Source organism: Molothrus aeneus, chromosome 2 (genome assembly GCF_037042795.1).
Source record: "Molothrus aeneus isolate 106 chromosome 2, BPBGC_Maene_1.0, whole genome shotgun sequence".
Classification (NCBI taxonomy): Eukaryota; Metazoa; Chordata; class Aves; order Passeriformes; family Icteridae; genus Molothrus; species Molothrus aeneus.
The window spans coordinates 88,183,223-88,202,964 of NC_089647.1; the positions used below are offsets into that span (position 1 = coordinate 88,183,223).

At 35.6% G+C, this 19,742-nt stretch overlaps 1 long non-coding RNA gene across 1 annotated transcript in view; it reads left to right on the forward strand.

Annotated features, from left to right (window-relative positions):
* LOC136553606 (uncharacterized) overlaps positions 1-19,742 on the forward strand; it is a 105,022-nt gene that overhangs the window by 26,084 nt on the left and 59,196 nt on the right. The window contains exon 3 of the long non-coding RNA XR_010783189.1: positions 12,798-12,852. This is a non-coding gene — a long non-coding RNA (uncharacterized lncRNA). The remainder of the gene's footprint in view (positions 1-12,797; positions 12,853-19,742) is intronic.

A 19,742-nucleotide genomic window follows, 5' to 3' on the forward strand; every position in this document is an offset into this window, starting at 1 on the left:
TTCTTCAGGGGTGACAACACCAGAAACCTTGCCTGGAGCTGTGATCTGTTCTGCACTGCCCATTGTGCCAGTTCATAGCCAAAACATCGGGACTTTCCCAATAATTTTGGCTTAAGTGAACAAGACTTTCAACCTTAATTTGTAGAGTCATGACTGATTTGTGGATGTGACAAAAGTGTGCTCATATACGCTAAATAAAATTTTCTCTGATATATCCCACATCATGGTCTGCTTGCTCATACCCCTGCCCTGGCCTGAAGCATATGGGCAGATATATAAGAGATGTATTTCCTTCTACTTCCTACAACTGGATTTGTCAGGGACCGGCAGGCTTGTTTAACACATTGAAACAGACAGTATTTATTTACCATAATTTATGATTTTAACTTTAGTTGAATGTGATCTTCAAGGAGTCATTCTGAAGTGGTTATATGAGACGAGTAAGGCAGTCTTTGCTGACATTGCTATTTTTCACACAGGACTGGTCAAAGCTTTCTTCAAACTCCTCCCAATCATTAAACACTCTCTGTCTCTTCCCTGAGTTTTCTCTGATAGAGTGCATATTCCCAGTGGAAATGACAGAGGAATTCAGAGGAGAAATTTAAAAAGATACCCTGAAGCATATCTGACACTATAAGAGAGGGGTCCCATCGTGGATTTGTATATAGGTGGGTGATACTGTAGAGAATTTTCTGTTTTCTTTGTCAAATAAAGAGCTTCCAAGTGTTGGAAGTGGCATTCAGAGTGTTGTGAGTGGCATTCAGGTTTGAATTCAGGCTTTGCGAGTCAGAGGGGACAAGAGTAGATAGCAGCCATTCAGCTGAGTTTGTCAGAGTGGATTTTCTACAAAAAGAAGGATTTAGCAGTTCTGTTCTCCACTGTAATTATACAGTGGATAGAATGTCCAGTCCATCTGTAAAGAAGTGTTTTTCCTAGAAATAGTGTTGAGAAGATCTGATGTGGGACAATCGTACTTTTTGGCAAGGAACGACAATTTTTAAAATACTGGCAAAGCCTCTCCTTTTGTACCATAAATTCTGGCAATAACCAACCTTTTCTCCTTAAACTGCCAGCTTACGTTGGCTCCATTTGTTTTAAATCCCTTGTTCTCAACAGGCCGTGTAATCAAAATGACAGGCTGCTCACAGCTTCCCTGGTGCTCAGCTGCATGCAGGTCATGCCCAAGCCTCCTTTCTGGAAGAGGCTGTGCACTGACTCCTGGCTACCTGTGAGTCTGAGCATATGTACCTGCTCAGGGGCGAAGAAAGCACAGCAGCTTAGTGTTTAACACCAATAAGTGTTGAAGGAGTGGAAATCTTATTCTCTGCACTACTGTTTTTAAATTGGAGTCTCTCTGCTTTTTACAGCAGCCCAGCCAAATCTCCTTAGCCAGTATTGTCATTACACTGTCAATAAAGACTTTTTAAAGTTAAGGTCAGGTATTCATTGAGCAGTAACTGCTCTGATAAAGAAAACTGAAGCACTTGCTAGCACCTGTCTTTTTGGCAAAGTCTGTGATTGCTTTGGCTGATGTACCAAGCAAACACAGTATTATTTTATTAGTATTACAGTTCAAGAGCTTATTAAGAGATGTCGGCAAACACCAAACTGATTTTTTCAAGAGATACATTTTTAGGAAAGCTAGTTTGCCTATTTGCATTTCTGTCTTAAAAGTTTCAGTACCATTTGTGTGTCACTAGCCTTGATGATATAAATGAATTATCAGAACATCATCGTTAGCATGCCAGGAAAAGCAAGCTATTGGGTATTTATGAACAATTTGAAGAGAATATATCACTACCATCCATTATACTAATAAAATGAATAATATAAAACCCCAGATAAACAAAAGGCAATCCTCAAAACCACATAAGATCAAAATATTTTTATTCCAAGTACTTTGGTAATTAATAGTATCACTGTGTGCAGACAGTTTGCTTCAGTGTACTGGAGACAATAATTGAGTAGTATACTTAGACATCTTAAAAAACACTGCAAACAACACATTTAAGTGGGAACTTTCTTTTTCTTGCTATTTAGATCTGTATCTTGTACAGGTCTTCCTAGCTAATTTTGATTAGTTTTACTTAATCTATTGAACACATTTTACTGATAACAGTTTTTCTTAATTTCCATGTGTTTTAACTGATACTCTGAATGACTTTGTCCTTTTTGAGCTCAGGGTAAATGGGTGACTTGAAATCCCCCCTCTTCCCAGTACTCTATTTGAATAATACGGAGCCAGACTTAAGTCAGCAAAGATGATAAAATAAACACACACATTTTATTCCCTCTTCTTGATTCTCTGGAAAACTAATGAAGGATCATGTGAGGGAAAGGCTAAGACCATTGGAGTTGTTCAGCCTGGAGAAGAGAAGGCTCCAGGGAGACCTTACTGTGGCCTTCCGATACTTAAAAGGGCTTACAAGAAAGATGGGGCAAACTTTTCAGCAAGCCTGCAGTAATAGGACAAGGAGTAACAGTTTTAAACTAAAAGAGGATAATCTAGATATAAGAAAGAAAATTTTACAATGAGGACTATGAAACACTGGAACAACTCACACACAGCAGTGATAGATGTCTCAAACCCTGGAAATATTCATAGTCAGGTTGGAAGGGGGTCTGAGCAACCTGATCTTGTTGAAATGTCCATTCTCATTGCAGAGGAATTTAAAGTAGATGACTTTTAAAGATCCCTCCCAACCATGACTGTTCTATGAGCCTATGTCTAACTTAGCAGCCCAGAGACAGCACTGGTTCTTTCTAACATACACAGTTCCTAAAGGGGCTCATAAAGCAACTAACATAGAGTAAAAGATTCCAAAGTCCTGTTTCCATTTCCTTTTTCTCTCCCTGTACAATTTCTGAAAAATTAATTTACTGAATAGATTAGTATAAATTTGGGAATATTAATGTTTCCTTAGTGAAAAAAAAACCCATTAAAAAATTGTCCTGAAGAGGTAAAATGAGAATTTTATACTATAGAAAATCAAGAATTGCATATGTGAATGAACATTACAGACCTGGCTTTCAACTTTGAAAATGCTGTAAATGTTTTATATTTGATGGGATAATATTTTTATGTACTGACAATTTATTTTACCTCATGGCTAGTGGTGTTAGCGGCTGTCTCTGAGTATTGATATGACTTCATTCTCAATTAATGCGCAGATGGATAGGGTGATTAAAATAGACCTGGAGTGGGGGGAGGGAGAAAGCAGGGGAGAAGTGAACAAACAAAAATAGTATTATTTAAACACTTCCAAAGTAATTTTCTCTGAGACATATATCAAAATGCCTGAGATGTTTTGTGATATGAGAAATTTTTAATTTTGCTTCTTTTGGCCAACCTGCATTTCCTGCCTATATATACACTCAGTTTATGTAACTATATTCTACCTCCCTACATTCCCATCTGCACTATTCTTCAAAAATTCTTCCCCTAAACTATTGTGTAGGATTTATGTGTTCTGTTAAACAGCTGCCAAGTTTTATTCCATAGGCGGCTGCACTTCAGTGGTGGATGAAATTCTTCTTGTAAAGTTATAAAGCATTTTGGGCTCTTTGCAGATGGAAGAACTGACTAAATCAGTGATACGCAACTTGTGTTGCACGTGGCTTTTTTTGGAAGGCACATTTGATAGGAGCTGTTTTGACTTCTTCCTGTGAGGGAACAGGCAGGGTGTTTAGCTGTTCCCTTCCATCTCTCCAAGCAACCAGGAAAGTTGGCTTATGCAGTTATTTCTCTGTACTTGCATGCTCGATAGGAATGCTCTGTAGGATTCTGTATATAGCATTTGATAAAATATATTTTAGAGCCATGTATAATCAAGAAAAGATATATATGTGAGCTATAGCGATGTAACTGATGTTAACGAGTGTATCCTATTGTATCCTATTTGTATTTTCTATCAAAATTATGTTGTTCTGTATTTCTTGATCCTGGACTGAAGTAATAATGCGGACAATGAAACTTTGGGAGACTATGATGTCATTAAAGCAATATTATGATTTCACTAGAAAGCTGCTGGAAATCAGAACTGAGCTGTTTCCTCAACCTCTACTATCACAGATAACCAGAACACAGTGAGTGTGCATGATGAATGAGCAATGCAACTAACATTTTTAACAGGGAAGCTGTCTTTCTTATGCCACTGACCTATTCACGGAGCAGCTGGCAAATGGCTCTAGTAAAGGCCTCCCGTTCTTTTTACCAACCAAAAAAAATCTATTGTGTATGCAGTCTTTCTAATAGATAGCAGAGATATGTCATTCATATCAATTGGTCTTCTGTATCTCCATGTTTTATTCAGTTCCTGAGTATTATGCTAAAATGCAGTCTGATATTCATCAAGTTTTCAAACACTCCATAACAGCAACTGTAAGTGAAAAATAGCCCCAGAGTCATTACTGCTTTCCTCAATGACCTGGGAGGGGCTGGTTGGCACAGTGTGACTGTGGAACTAGGAGGGAATTAGGAGACACACTTGGGAGAGGAAAGGAACCTGTAGCATCAGCCTGAAGGTGGTTCATACTTTTCAAAGTACAGGTGTGCAAATGTTAGCATTTTTCTGCCATCTTTTACATATTTCTTTTCTAATTGGTAGAAACACCCAGAAGTGAGCATAGTGAGGATATTGCCTTCCATTATAATTCTTAGGCTCTTCCTTCCACAACTGCATAAGCAAATTTAATAGCTCGTTATCATCATCAAGACTACGACTTCAGCTAAGCATAGCACAGCACAGTCTTTCAACTGACAGAATGATTGATGTACTATGCATTTAAAATTATAGAAAATAATCTTTTAAGTGATAATTTTATTTAAAATAACTAGCATAACTGGACAGAAAAACTGAGAAATAAACATAGAACACCAACATATTAAACAAGCAAACAAAATTGATGTCTGAAAGGACAGGAGTCTAAAATTGCCAAATTCTCACTGAAATATGATGGCAGCCCTGAAGATTGCAGCCTGTGTGATTAAGCATTTCAGGGAGACATCCTTGCTGTTTTTATTCATTGATACTGCAACAATGCCTAAGGAACAGCAAGGAGTTTACACCATTGTTGCCAGTTCTCACTGAAATCTCTATAAAAAGTCACTGATCTGAAGAGCATACGAGTCAACAAGACAAGATTTAAAAGGAAAGACAAAAGAGATATAATACTCAGTAAGAATGAACATAACCATTTCTGATTCTATTTTTTTCCCCATGAAGTTGTCTCATACAGGTTTCTTTTTTCATTTGTTTTCATCTTATTCAGTCAACACGTGGTGGGCCCAGCACATAATTTCAATGAAATGTCCTTCCAGGCAGAAAATCATCTATTAACAATATTTTGACTATGGAAGAAAAAGAAATATTTGATCTTCTCATCAACATAATGATAATACATCTCGTTTGCAGAGTGTAACTGTATATTAATTCCAGAAAGATTGTAGGCTGCTCTGCAAATGAGTATTTCTGTTCTACAGGCAGTATCTTACTTTTGGAAAAGCTTAATTTCACTCCTCTTCACTAAGCTTATGAAAAGTCTGTTCATTAGTAAGCCTGAAAATAGGTTTATGAAAGGCTTACAAAGTGAGTAAGCTTTGTGTGGGTCTCCCTATACAAGGAGAAACATTTCATCCTAAAAGCAGATAGAAAAGGTATAAAAGGAGGTGGAAACTGGCTTATTCTTGCTGACCATCTCCTAAGGATGTCATCAAAAGAGTAACATAATTGGTTCCTTTTAATTTTAATAGATTTAAGGTAGCTATTTAAAAACAAGCTAGCTCTTCATAGATTTTTGCCATTTCACTTGCAGAATATTTTCAGATGTGGCCTTAATGGCTAAAAGAAACATGTGAGAAGAATTTCTGCTTCCTCTGAGGGTGTGTGTCTGTGTGTGCGTGCGCATCTGGGTGCATCTGCATCACACATCGAGGCATATTAAAGCCAATTTGGAATTTTTGTGTCAGAATTTTTGCTAATGAAAAATACCACTGTTATGCAGACATAAAACAAGCTATATTCTGTTGGAAAACTGTACTTTTTAACTGCACAGAAAAAGAAGTTATATTGATTAGACTCTGCAAAAAGAAAGCATATACATCATTTCTTCCAAAATGAAATCTGGGGAGAAAATTCTTTCAGAATGACCTGTGATTTTTTTAATTTTTATTTTTATTCTGATTTAAATATTTTAATGATTTTTCCTTCCTGTAATAAACATTCATTGACTACCATAGTGCTTATAAGTATACCATCTTGATAGTAAATCTCCAAGCTTGCATAAATAAATAATCTTTGTGCACTTCAGCTGGTTTCTTCCCTCTTTTTTACCTTTTTTTGGTACTGTTTTGGGTTTTGAATTTTTCCATTGTAACTTGCTCAGAAGAATAACTGTACTGGGTCATGCCAGAGGTCTTACCTAGCTCAGTATTCTGTCTCCAGCAGTGGTGATAAGTGAGGCACCATTAGTGTGCCAGTAGAAAAATTCCTGTTAAGATTGTTTGCTCGGGGTGAGAAGGGTCATGGAAGGCCATATTTTTTACTATGTAAGTACTTTTCACTTTTTTTTCTTTTCTTTCCTCTAAGAAAAATATGTGTTGTAAAACACATAGCTGCTTAATCCTATACAGGAAAGGCTGTAATTCAGTGAGGTGTCATGGCTAATGAGTTTAGAGTTGGGCTGCAAACATTTCTTTAATTCTTCTTTCATAGAAAATCATTATCAAAAATAGTAAGAGATAAATATTTGTGTCTATCCAGGAGTGATTAGTTGGGACAGATATTACATGAAAATTCCTGAGTAATACTTTGACAGCATTTCTGGATGGTAATATTATTTCCTTCCTTTATTCATTCATTTGTATCTGTCTTTGAGGGTCAGTCATTAAGGGGTTTTTCTCCCTTGTGAAGTAATATTATTTAAGGATAAATATATTAGAAGTGTTAGCTTTTCTAATGGAGTCAAGCAAGAGGAAGCATGACATTTTTTAGAGTTACTATTTTTACAATTATGACTAGAGAGATCATCAAATGTCATGGTGAGGAGTTTCTTACATATATTTAAAATAGATAAATAAAATACCATTGATAGGTATTCCAGACAGATTCTGTAAGGAAAACTGAGATGGATGTTTATTTTTATCTATGGTAAATTATAGAACAGCATAAATAGGTGTTAAATGTCATTTTGTGTGTTAAATTGCTGCATTTAGAGCAAGCTGACCAATATGGGTATCAAAATCATAATTAGTACTGATTAATGACTGTATTTATCTTTTTGATGCAAATGTTATTCTTAAATGACATGTTTTGTTCGCAGTAGCTACTGCTTTATTTTAAAATATGAGATATGGAAGATGCTCTATTGTGAACTAGGAAACTTCATTCTGCTCTCTATGAGTTATGACTGCATATCAAATTTTAATGAAAAAGGATAAATAAATTGTCTCACAGTTCACCATCATCCACTATATCACTCAGTTCATCCCATATAATATGTAATAAACTGAATGCTTCAATTTTTGGTTTATGTGACCATTTACAACCAGTACTATTGCCTGAGAAATTGTCATCCCACAGTAGTTCACATAACCAGGGAGCAGACTAAAGTTCTGTGCTGTACCTCTTGACTGAAGAACACTGACTTTTTAAAAATCTTTAATTAAAATAAGAATGGCAAAAAGTTGAGGTACATCACTTAAAGAATATTATCAGCAATATAAGATCTTATTCCTCAGCTCTGTTTTTGACATCATCAGGAGATTTATTTCAAATAGGGAAAAGAAGTCCAAACCAAGAAAAGAGGACTTAGTAATATAGTTTATGAACGGATTGTTCTATTCAGTTATTTTGTAGTCCGATTAATCCATCTATTGACTATTAATGTTATAATTCTAAGAGACATTTAACACTAAAAAAACTGTAGAAGTAGTTATAGCATCTATTTCTCCAAGAAAACTCTTGAATGTTTCCTGGTGAATTGTAAAGAAATTAGAGAAAGAAAACTGACAAAGCAATTGGGAGGCTAAGCTACTTTTAAAAGTTCTGATTGTAGCAGGAAGAATTTTTTAAGGAAATCTTTATTTTCAACCTTCTTTATATGCATCATACCACTATAGATTGTTCCTCTGTGTGAGGAGACAAAAAGAAATGTCACAGTACTGTTAATAGTCATTGAAAAACTGGGGTAAATGTACTTCTCTGATATGTACAGATATGAAAGCAAGGAGCACCAGAAGTCCCACTGAAGTTTACTGGATTTGAGTTTACTGATTAAATATCCTTTTCCTGAAGGAGTGCTTTCAAGTAGTTTACTTAATCATGTCATATCTAATGTCATATCTAATGTAATGTGAAAGAGATCTACCACAATTCTTATTTAATAATGACATAAAAATTATTACTCACAGGAAGAAACACATATTAAACAGATCTGCTTCACAGAGATTTTTTCCCATATTCTTGTCAGTGGCTTCTACAGAGGCAAGAATGAACAAGGTCCTTTCATTTTGGACAATCTGTGCAGGAGTACGCAAAAGAAGCATTCCAGAAGGGAACTTTGATGAGATGGCAAAACAGACCTTGATATTTTTGATTCTCTGGAGAGTAGCTGTTTGTCCTACATATCTCACTGTTTTATATGAATAAAGGTTGAAGATACCTTGAGTAAGTCAAAAACCCATGTACAATATGGAATTCTGAGCTATTATCACTTTTTTAACAAAACATGAGCACCTGCTGCTTTAGAATTATTCCCGAGAAGAGCGTTATTCATCTTAGCTCGATTCTAAGAAGATATTTTTACATTATGGATGGTGATGAGTAACAGAAAGGTGCAGAATAGAATGGATTAAAGATCTTTCCTTAATATGAGATGACTGATGGACTGTAAATTAAAATTAAGGGTTTTTTTAACATTCTTTTATGAGTACCAGATTCCCCACACAAAGTATGAAGATAATTTTGTAGTAGCTCCAGAGATCTAAAATTTTGGGAGGTTTTGCATTTGAGTTCAATTTTTAAAATAAATTAATTTTTAGGATGAGATAACCACCTTTACCCTGGCTCATAAAGGAGTAATAGTTACATAACACTACTTAACTCCCTTGTGCATGTATGCATCTCTCTCACTACTTTTTGTACCTGCTGGCCAATTTTAACCAAATTTAATGGCTGGGTAGAAGTGAATTTCCTTTTTTTAACATCCTCACTGAAAAATATTCTGAATCTCAAGATAAATCCTAATTAGGTACCAGAGAGATCATGCCAGCATGTACTACCAGGAACCTCCACACTAGGGAAAATCCAGTCAAATTTGCACATCATAAATGCATGAGAGTCCAAAGCTTGATATTTGAAACTAACATTTATGAGCTTTGTTGCTTATGTTGCTATACATATATAGCACATTTATTATGAATTTCCTTAATTTTGATGACTTCTTAATGTTTCAAAGTATTTTTTCAGAACTATGTGTTAAAAATACTAGTTAGACCCAAATGAACACAATTACTGAAGGTAATGGGAGATAAATCTTGTCTGAGCCACTTAATGTAGAATTGTTTCTTCCTTTTTATTAGTGTTCCTTATTATTGAAATGAATTTTACCTAAATGAGAGAAAAAAAATTCATTGCAATGGATCATGTTTCTACACTCATGAATTGCTTCTCAAAAGTCCCTAATTTTCTTAGATGTGTTCATTATTCTAAACCACACATTAGATCAATTTGCTGAACAATACCTCCTGCCTAGGTTAAGAAGGGTAACTTCTAAAAGGTTTGTGTGCAAAATTGGAACTGTGCTGGCTGAAGTTCAATCTGTGGTCTTAATACAAACTCTGAAATAATGCCCTCCTAGACTGTTATTCCATGCTATCTTAAACTGTGGTGCTTCAAGTACACTCTCAATAAAGAGTTCATTTATTCATGTATTAGAAAAATGTGGTTGAAAAGAGTTGTGAGCTCCATCTGGTTGTTCCATAGTCCCATTAACTATATTGGACTTTATCCTGAGGTTTTCTTCTGCTCCAGCACTAGCTTTTAAAATTCCAGCATCTCAGGTGGCTAACCATATGTGTTCTTAATGAGACAGGCAGTTAATTACCCATCTAATTTCTTTTAAAAATTCCCTTGCTTTCACTGAAGAAGCCTCACAATTCTATCTCCTTGCATGTCCTATGGCTCCATTAGTGATGGAGATTTGATGCTCTACATTTCTGAAACTGACAAGTGGGAGTCGGCAGGAATGTATTTGTGCATTATCCTGCAGAGGTTTCAAAGGCTTGCACTGAACATGACCATATAGCAGCAGAAAATGTTACCTGGAGAAACTGATGATCTAAGGAAAAACTGCAGAGTAAACCAAGAAGAAGAGAGTGAACATAGCTTTCAGTAGAGATTTAGCTTCACTTAAAACATTTTGAAAACATTTTCTTCTAGAGACAACTTTCACTACTTCATGAAAGCCATCTAAAAGTTGGCTTTAAAAGATTTTATTTAAACATGAGAGCTCAAAGTCTCATGGAGTCTCTTGGGACAGATTTCAAATGTTTGGATGAAGGCAGTCAAAATTTGAGGATCCCAAACTGGGGATCTTCAAATTTTGGATTCAGGGCCATTATCACCAATAGAACAAACGGATTGCTTCCAGGACATAAATTTTCTGACGTGTCTTAGAGTTTATTTCCTGATATATGAGTTACTTTTCAGAATAGTATCTTTTCCACTACTCACTATAAAGCCCATTTTAGGTATAGTCTTCCAGTTCTAATTCCTGGGCAGCTGAAGTTTAATGAAAACAATGCATGAAGAATGAATTCACATGCATATATTTTCAAGATATTGGAATTATTTCTCTTCTATCTCAGATCTCTGTCACTATCAGGGAAAAAATAGATAACAGATTATTATAATACATACTATTTTTATTTTAATAATAATAATATTAACAATAATAGTCTTAATAATAATGATATATGCAGCCTTTAGAAAAATGAATTTGTGTTCCTAGTATTAGACACAATCTCTATTAAGGGTCATATTGCAGAACTTAGTAAGACAATAAGCCAGTAGCCAATGTTCTGCATAAATAATGAGCCAAATCAAAATCAGTCATGCATCTAATTGGGACATTTGTACTACACTGCTTGAGGCATAGAATACTTTTTTATGCTCGATATGTGCTTGGCAAAATTAATCAGATAACCTACTCTCAGTCTCATCTCTATTTTCTGAAACTCTTTGTGGCACTACATAAGGGTAAGATATCATTTCTGCTGACAGTGGTCTTTAACCTGTTTTGTTAAAAAACAGGTTTTTAAAAAAGGAGATAGCTATGTCATTCAAGACAATAAATAACCACAAAGGAGATTTTGTGAATATTATAACTTTAAAAAGTATCCATGTCTAGGGAGGAGGAACGAGACTGGTGATCCAGGCCCTCTTTTTAGCTTTTCTGATGGTTGACCATAGCCATATTTCTGGGTCTTTTTGTGCCTTAGTCTCCTCCTTTATAAAATAAATGATAAAATATTCATCTTTGCATTACTTTGATGTCTGCTGACAGATATCTTTCATAAGCCCAAGAGATGGTTTTCAAAATATAGTTTTTATTGAGGACGGAGTGAAATATGAGGAAAGCCTGGTAATGGGACTAAAATCCTGTCAAGCTCCAGGTCCAGAGCTGGTTAGGGCAAAATACTGTAAACAGCACCAAAAAAGTAGTGTTTTAGGAAGATAAAATAGCAATTTTAATTCTTAAACAATACACTATCATAAAAAAATTGTTACCACATCTCATGCCTAAGAAGGCCGGGGTCCAACAGAGTCCCTGGCTCAATTCATCCATCACCTGTGGTCATTCACACCTGTGAATTATTTGGCAGCTTCCTTTCATGATGCCTTCTTCCCCTGTGGGCCACGTCATAAAGGAGATGTGGAGACATCACGAAGCAGAACAACACCCTGAAGCTTTTTGAACCTTGTTGCAGCTCACATGAAAAGGACATATTTGATGACTTGCAAAGGACCCTTTCTTTGTGTTCAGAGGACAGCATGACCTGGTCATATGACAGGATATGGACGGCAGATATGTAACGGGAAAAATTCTTGCTAATAATAAAACAGGTGAATGAACAAACATAGCAGAGGAGGAACCACAATATGTAATCCTTAGGACATCTCCTGCAAGGTCTGTGCATTTATATGAGCTGTACTACCCTAAACTACCGAAAACATGGTACTGCAGAAGACCCTTGTACACTCTTTGTTGTAGTATTCTTATCTATGTTTGTCATAGAAACAGAAAGGATTCTTTTTTAACTCAGGAGAGAAAAGGTACTGTGTCCAGAAGAGTTCCTTTGGGGAACTGGATTTCAAGACTCACTAAAGGAGAAAAGATACTGAAGAGAATATTTCTGAATACTAGCATGTATTGGTTATAGCTAAGGCAGGCATTAGTTTTTGGAATTTAGCCTGATAGTTATTGTACAATAGCAAAGGACTCTGCACAAATATCAGTTTGCTGAAGTGTTAAGAAGAACTCTTTGGGGGAAAATTTTCAACCAAGCACTCTAGACCCAATTGAAATGAAAAAGTACAGTCTTTCAAAGTGGCTGTTATGGTGCTTGATTTTGTTGGAGAATATAGTGGATCTCTCTCCAAATTATACAAACTTTTCATAGGACAAGAAGACCATCAGATCCAGCTATAAGTTCTTTCCTGGGATGGGTTTAGTGTGCTTACACTATCCCTGTGTTTCAGAAAAGCTCTAATAATTCCCTTTGCATATCCTTTCAGCCCCTGAAGACATATAAACACTTCTCGGTCTGGGCCATCACCGAAGATTTTATGGGTAAGGTCAAGACGAAAAAAACAGGCTGTAACCTAAACCTTCTTTTACATTGATGTTGACTGAAACCCCTTCTGAGATTTTAAAAAAAGTTTTATTAACTTTCTCAAGTTTGCTGTTTTTCATGGTTGTCTTACTTCTTAGTAGAGCAGATAAATCTCTTCCATGGAAAACTGACATACTACAAGAGACTATTCTTGCAGTGTTTCTGATTTGGCTGGCATGACTATAACTCAGTCATGTTTGAATGCCAGTTTGTAACTCCTTTAAAGTTGTGGCTTTGGGAAATCAGGCTGGCTGTAAAATCCTCTTACATTATATGCAGCAGTCACAGGCAATTAAACAGTTAAACTTGAGCCCTACCTAGAGAAAACCAGGATATTCCCCACAGCAAGTTAGTTGCTCAGTGGTCTTGTCCCTGGGCCAGCGTGTCCTGGGACATGGTTTTAAAGTAACTCTTTGGAAAAACGCCCTGTTTTGGATGAGTAAAAAATATCAGCATAAAAAATTTAAGTCTCAGTTTTATCCAGCTCAGTTCTGATCTGCGTATGAAGTTGCATTAACAGTACTTAAAAGAGATATAACAAAAATATTACAAGGGTCCAAAACTGGATAGTTACCAGCAGCTTTCCTTTTCTGACTAAGAAAAAAACTCAAACAGTTATAAAGCCATCAGAAAGATGATCTGTGTTTGGCAAAAATAAGGTGAGAAAGCTTAGAGGATTGATATAAAATTGACAAACAAGATAAGGATATGACATCAGTTTAATTTTTTCATGGAATGCAGAAATAAACATTCTAGAACTAAACAATGAGCATAATTATGGTGAATTCATTAGGGTCATGCCTATGGTTAATTTGCTACTTAGCTGGCAAATCTAAGCTGAAGAGAAAAGTCTGTCTAAAAATAATCAAGTGTTCAATATTAAAAGAAACAACTTGTAATGAGTTTGTGAAATTATAATATTAAAATATTTTGGTCTTAATATTAAAATATTTGGTCAGTTACTTAACTTTATTCAGCAAACCTCAAGAAAGAGTCTCAGAAGTAACTCAAATCAAAAATAAAACTGTAAAAATTTGATATACCTCTTCCTTGAAATTCCAATGGTAAGTCCTCTTGGATTTCATTGTCACCTAGTGTTAATTTTATACAAGTGTATTTTCACTGATTTCATCTCTGCTTCAAGTTGTTCTTTCATCAGAGTTAAATGATACTCAAAGTTGCACCTGTAATATTGATAAAAAATACTTAATTATTTCAAACATGCACACCAGTTTGTGGCCATTACTCTAGAATTTCCTTTTCAACATATAACAGTTTTTTGGTTTTCAGTTAATATCACCACCTTTATGTCAGAAGTAAGAAAGTTTCTATTGCTCTCATAAATCTTAAAATGCTTCAGCTTAAACTTCTAGGACATATTGGAGCTAGTACTATTGTTCTTACTGAGTAAGGTTTTTTCCCTTCCCACTGTTCAACCATAACTGTTATATCCAGAAGTCTGTCTTTATGGTGCTGGTTTTATTCTAAACTTTGGTAAGTTTTACCTCAGATGATCACTGAAATTTTTAACAAGATCTGTAATAATATCTAAAGTAAATCCTACTCAATTTTCAGTTTAGAGGATTAAAAGTTATTAAGTAGTGATACCTAAATCCTTGGTCAGCTCTGCTTCTCTTGTTGGAGACAAGTTTGTGAACATGACCAATGAACAAAATGAATGCTGGTTAGCAATAAAAGTATTTTGATTAGCATCACAGGTATGCACAACTTAGGAATATACTGATTATTTCTCTTTGTTTGGCAAACGTCATGTGGAAAGCAGACAAATTTTGTGGGGATATTTACTGCTAAGAGAAGTTTTTCCTGTGGGTTGTGGATGGAATGGGGAAAGCATAAAAGTCTTGGGGGAAAATATAAAAATAATTGAATTAATATCGTATTGAAGAGTAGTAATGGCTGATATCTTTTGGAAAGTATGGAGAGGTCTGACACTCTCCACAAGAGGCCCTAAATTTAAATATGGAGGTGAGAGAAACAAGACTGGAAGACATTTAAATTGAAAATAGTTTTTGAGTGATGACACAGGAAAATGTTCATTACTGGGAATGGGTAGTGTTAGGGTCAAACCTGATATTCAGAACCCTGATCTTCTATGTCTGAAACACAGACACCAGATTTCCAGATTAGAAAAAAGGGTTGCAATGCTTCCATCATAACATAATGTAAGGCCAAGGGACTGGATGAAAATTTAAGGTGCATAACTAAATGGACAGATATAGGTCTGTATTGACTAGAAAGGAGCAAGAAAAATCAAAATCTGCTGGTTTTCAATCTTGAATATGTTTTGATAATAACACTTGCTTCAGAGTAAAAATGTTAATCTTATTATAGCTCCAGTGAGCCATCTTAAGGATCATCTACCTCTTATTTTTGACAAAATTTTTTTGAGCTTAGCATTCTAGTTGTAGGACAACCTTTTGATTTCAAAGATTTAAACTGTTGCCATAGACTCTAGCCATCTTTGTATTGCCTTGCAAATTCTTTCATCTCTGGTCATAGCGACAGGGTCTATGGCAGCATAGCTTTGACTTATGATGTCACTTATGCCTTACATCACTAAAAGTTCTCACAAGATTTATGCTCTTATAATTCGATCTCACCTTTTGAATGCTCACTTCTTCATCATTGTTAGACCAAGGGGAGAGGGAAAAAGTAGTTAACTAAACCTAAACTGAATGTTAGTGTATTTTTAATAAGTTTTTCCTTTCAAAAAAAATCCAACAACTTGAAGAATTTGACAAAGTAATATATAGGTAGTTCACAGAAACATTCTTACCTTTGATCATGAATGTGTAAGTGAAAAAGAACGCATGCCACACAGTTACATTTTTCTTCATGTTAGAGGTCAAAAAGGGTAGGAAAACTGCTTTTTCATTTAATTGCATATAAACACGTCCCCAGCCACTGCTTAAGCTAAACTGTACACAGAATTTTAAACTACTGCATGTGAAGTTAGTAGAAAATTAATATTTCATTAAAATCCTGCATTAACCCCTTGATCCTGACCTTCAGGTTTAATGGGGAACTGGAACAAAGATGTAGACCAAAGGCATCACTGCTGCAATAACAACAAAGAACACTATTTCTAGAGTTTGTCCCTTGTCCCTTTCCAGATCTGTGAAGTTTTAACACAGCTCTAGATATTTCTTCTTGGCTCCAAAATTCTGACTCTCCCCATACAATCTGACTCCGGAGAGGAAAGAGGCTTTCATTTACGCATCTAATTTACCTATTTACCTTGCACTTAAAGGCAGTCTATATTTCAAAAAGGAAAAAATTCTCTCCTCACTTGTATACTTCTGCTGGGCTTTGGCCAGCAGTTGTCACAGTCTGTAGTCACAGATCTGAAGATATGGACACATATACTTGGTGGTCTTGGCCTGAATGTCCTGGGACATTGTCATTCCCTGTGACATTGCAGTACCAAGCTCTCCCCATAAGATTCCCTATGTCTAGCAAAGGATTTTGCTGAATATACTGATCTCTCAGGGTCATCCATCACAGTTTGCTGCTCTCAGGAGCATGGTTTAGTGACAGAGCACGTGCCTGCCACTGGCTGAGCTGTGATTTTGGATCATCCCATGGGTGTGGAGGAGCTGTAGATACCGTGTGGGCCAGTCAGAAGATTCTCACGCAGAAGGGTACTCATTGCTGGAGAACAAGCTTAGCAGCAGGAAGAGCCTTTTAAAGAAGAAATTCTGGATGTTTTTGAATTCCATATGCTCAAAAAAGACTAAAGGCCAGAGGAGGACAAAATCAATATGTAGCTGTTTTAATGCTTGCCCAGGTTTTCTTGAAGAATGTATTTACCATATATATTTTCCTTTCTAATGGGACATTTCTTCTTAGTGGTTTATTTGTTATCTAATCCATGGCTCTCCAGATCATCTAAAAAGATGAAGGCATGATAACTCCCACATTTTGCCCAGCACTTGGCACTCATAAAAACACTGTCACAGGTGGAGGAGAAAAATGTCAGACCATTTTTTATTCCTAAAAGTCTATTGTTACAACTCCTCTTATACTAAAACTGGCTCATAGATATAGAAGTTATAGCTTTATTGTAAGTCTAACTTAAACACTTGAGCTTTCAAATCAGTAAATCAACCATTAGCCCTGCTACAGAAATCATTTGGAGTGTGCGGAAATATGGATTAATGCTGAGTTCTGCGCTTCAGTCGGTCAGGATTCTGTAGTTCCAAGATTCACAACTTTCCCCTGTCACTACCAGAGGCATTATTTCTTGAATTGAAATTTGATGATGGCAGATTTAGACAGTAATGATGTCTTTGCTAAACATTTCTGTGCACTTATCTGAATGCCCAGTCATAGCCAGTACAGGCACTGGGACAGGGAGCATTCAAGTGTTTGACTCTGCTAGAGAGAGCCCAGGTGCAGAAAACAGAACCAAGAAAAGTGCTCCATCTTGATGCAGAATTCTTTCAAGGTTATATTTTAGTGATAAAGACATCCTTTCAAAAATCTTCCTTTGAAGAATTCTAACTATCCTATTGCTAATAGAAATGACAAAACAGGTATGGGACTTGCTTATATTTCCAATCTCCACTGTAGTGCATGTTTCAATTAAAAGTAAAATTACCACATTCTTTAGTTTCTGTAATTTTTTGATAGAATGGTGCATTTATATGTTAATTTTGCTAAGATCAACTTTATTTATCTACAGGAAGCTATTCCAAGATTGTTGTACGTTTTCTTCACTTCTGAAATGTTATCACATTTAATTGCCTGATCTTATTTGGGTTGCAATCATAGTCATTAATTAGCAGGAAGGTGAGGGACAGCATCATATCTAACTATCTGTTATGGCTGCTTTAATGAGGAAAATACCTGCCATCATTTTAAAGGCATCCTGTATACTTCACAAATACAGCTTGCTGTAGCATTCTCATTTAGACTGTGAACATCAAAGGAAATTGATGTCAGGTGTGAACAGAAGCTGTTGAATATATCTGTTGAGGAAGCTGAGTGGTGTGTCTGGATGGGAGAGATGAAGGGCAGCTTAAAACATTAACAAAACTACAGGTAATTAGTGTAAACTTTCAAGGGTAAGGTATGCTTGAGGAATAAAAATGTTGTTTATAGCTATTCCCTGTAGTGCCACTATCGCTAAGGGTCTGTCAATGTTTTCATTTAGGTAATTAGTGTAAACTTTCAAGGGTAAGGTATGCTTGAGGAATAAAAATGTTGTTTATAGCTATTCCCTGTAGTGCCACTATCGCTAAGGGTCTGTCAATGTTTTCATTTATAAAGCTCTATTTTTATAGGATTGTGCACTAGTAATAAAAAATGTGCTTGGGGCTAGAAGTTGAAAATTTAAAGAAAAATAAATTGTTTTTGTTGTTTTCTAGGATTTTTTTGGTTTTTTATTAATTATATGAATATAGGAATAATAAAATTTGTCTGTTTTGAATGGTTATTTTCCTTTGTGTAATTCATCTGTTGGTTTAAGATCAAATTAATGAAATTTGTCAAGCAATTAGTTCTTGGTACGGACTAATTCCACATTTCCAGGTGTTGGAATTCCTGGGAAACAATAAGTAGAATGCGATTATTTAGTGTTTTACAGGCAAAATTATACCTTTAAACCCGGATCATAAAGAATTCAAGGCATCTATAGAATACACTGAATAAATGTTTTCATTCCAAGGAAAGTGATAGAATGCACAACACAAGAAACAATCTTTAAGAAGTGCCAAAATATAGACAGTTGTGGTCAGTTTGAAAGATGTAAGCTTACTGTGCCCTATCAGCCTTGCTGACTGGCTGCTAACAATGCTATAATTCATAAATAGAATACAGTAAGAATCTTTTTGGGCTGCTGATATTCTACGTGCTTAAGACAGACACTAAACAATTTCCTGGGGGGGGAAAGAAAAAAACCTTTTGACTCTTACCATGCAATTACAGCTAAATTCTGTTTCATTGTTATTTCGTATTTGACTCTCTTTACCGTAAGGAGCAAATTTTCCCCTCATCACATTACAACAGAGTAGAGAAAGGATGGTTCTACATTTGGGAAAAGGATCCTTATAAATGGAAGTTTAAGGGCCAAAGATGTCATATGTCAGGTGAGTGTATATCTAGAATAATATATACTGTCCATACAAATTTCTTCACCTTCCAAGATCTCTGATTGCTTTAGGAGAAAAGCCAAGTATCGTTACCAGATTGTATGGATGAGGAAACCAAAGGCAAGTGAAGAGCTGGTTTAAATGCCTCTGAGTAAAGTAAGCTAACAAGGCACTGAAAGTCAAGTCTCTTGAAGCATCATCCTAGTGCTTTACCCACTGTATGAATTTGCCTCTGCTATCTTGTGAAGTCTTGGAAATTACTGGTGCAAGCTTTATTTCAGTGGTTGATATGTAGTCCAAAATAAAACCCATTAAGTTTTGTATCTATTTTTAAAGTTTCCATCAAATACTTATAGTAGAGCCTGAATAGAAATAAAAATATATGTGTTTGGATTTGGTGTTTGACTTTTTTGTTTTGGTTTATTTTGGCTTTGTTTGGTTTTGGGGTTTTTTTTAAATTGTGAAATCCATTGTTTCATACATATACATATATATATATCTGTATATATATGGTAAGTTTTCCTTGAATATCATAGTTGCAAACTCACAGTGCATTACTGTGGAAGAAGTAACACTGCAGTCACAAATACTTGCTGCAGCAGCTTTTGATAAGAGTAGACTTTTTATCATGGGAAGGTTCTACATGGATGGACTGCTTTCAAACCCCTGTAAAACCAGGATTTAACTTTCCTGATGATTGCTACAGTTGCCAGTTTTTTGAGAACACATTATTG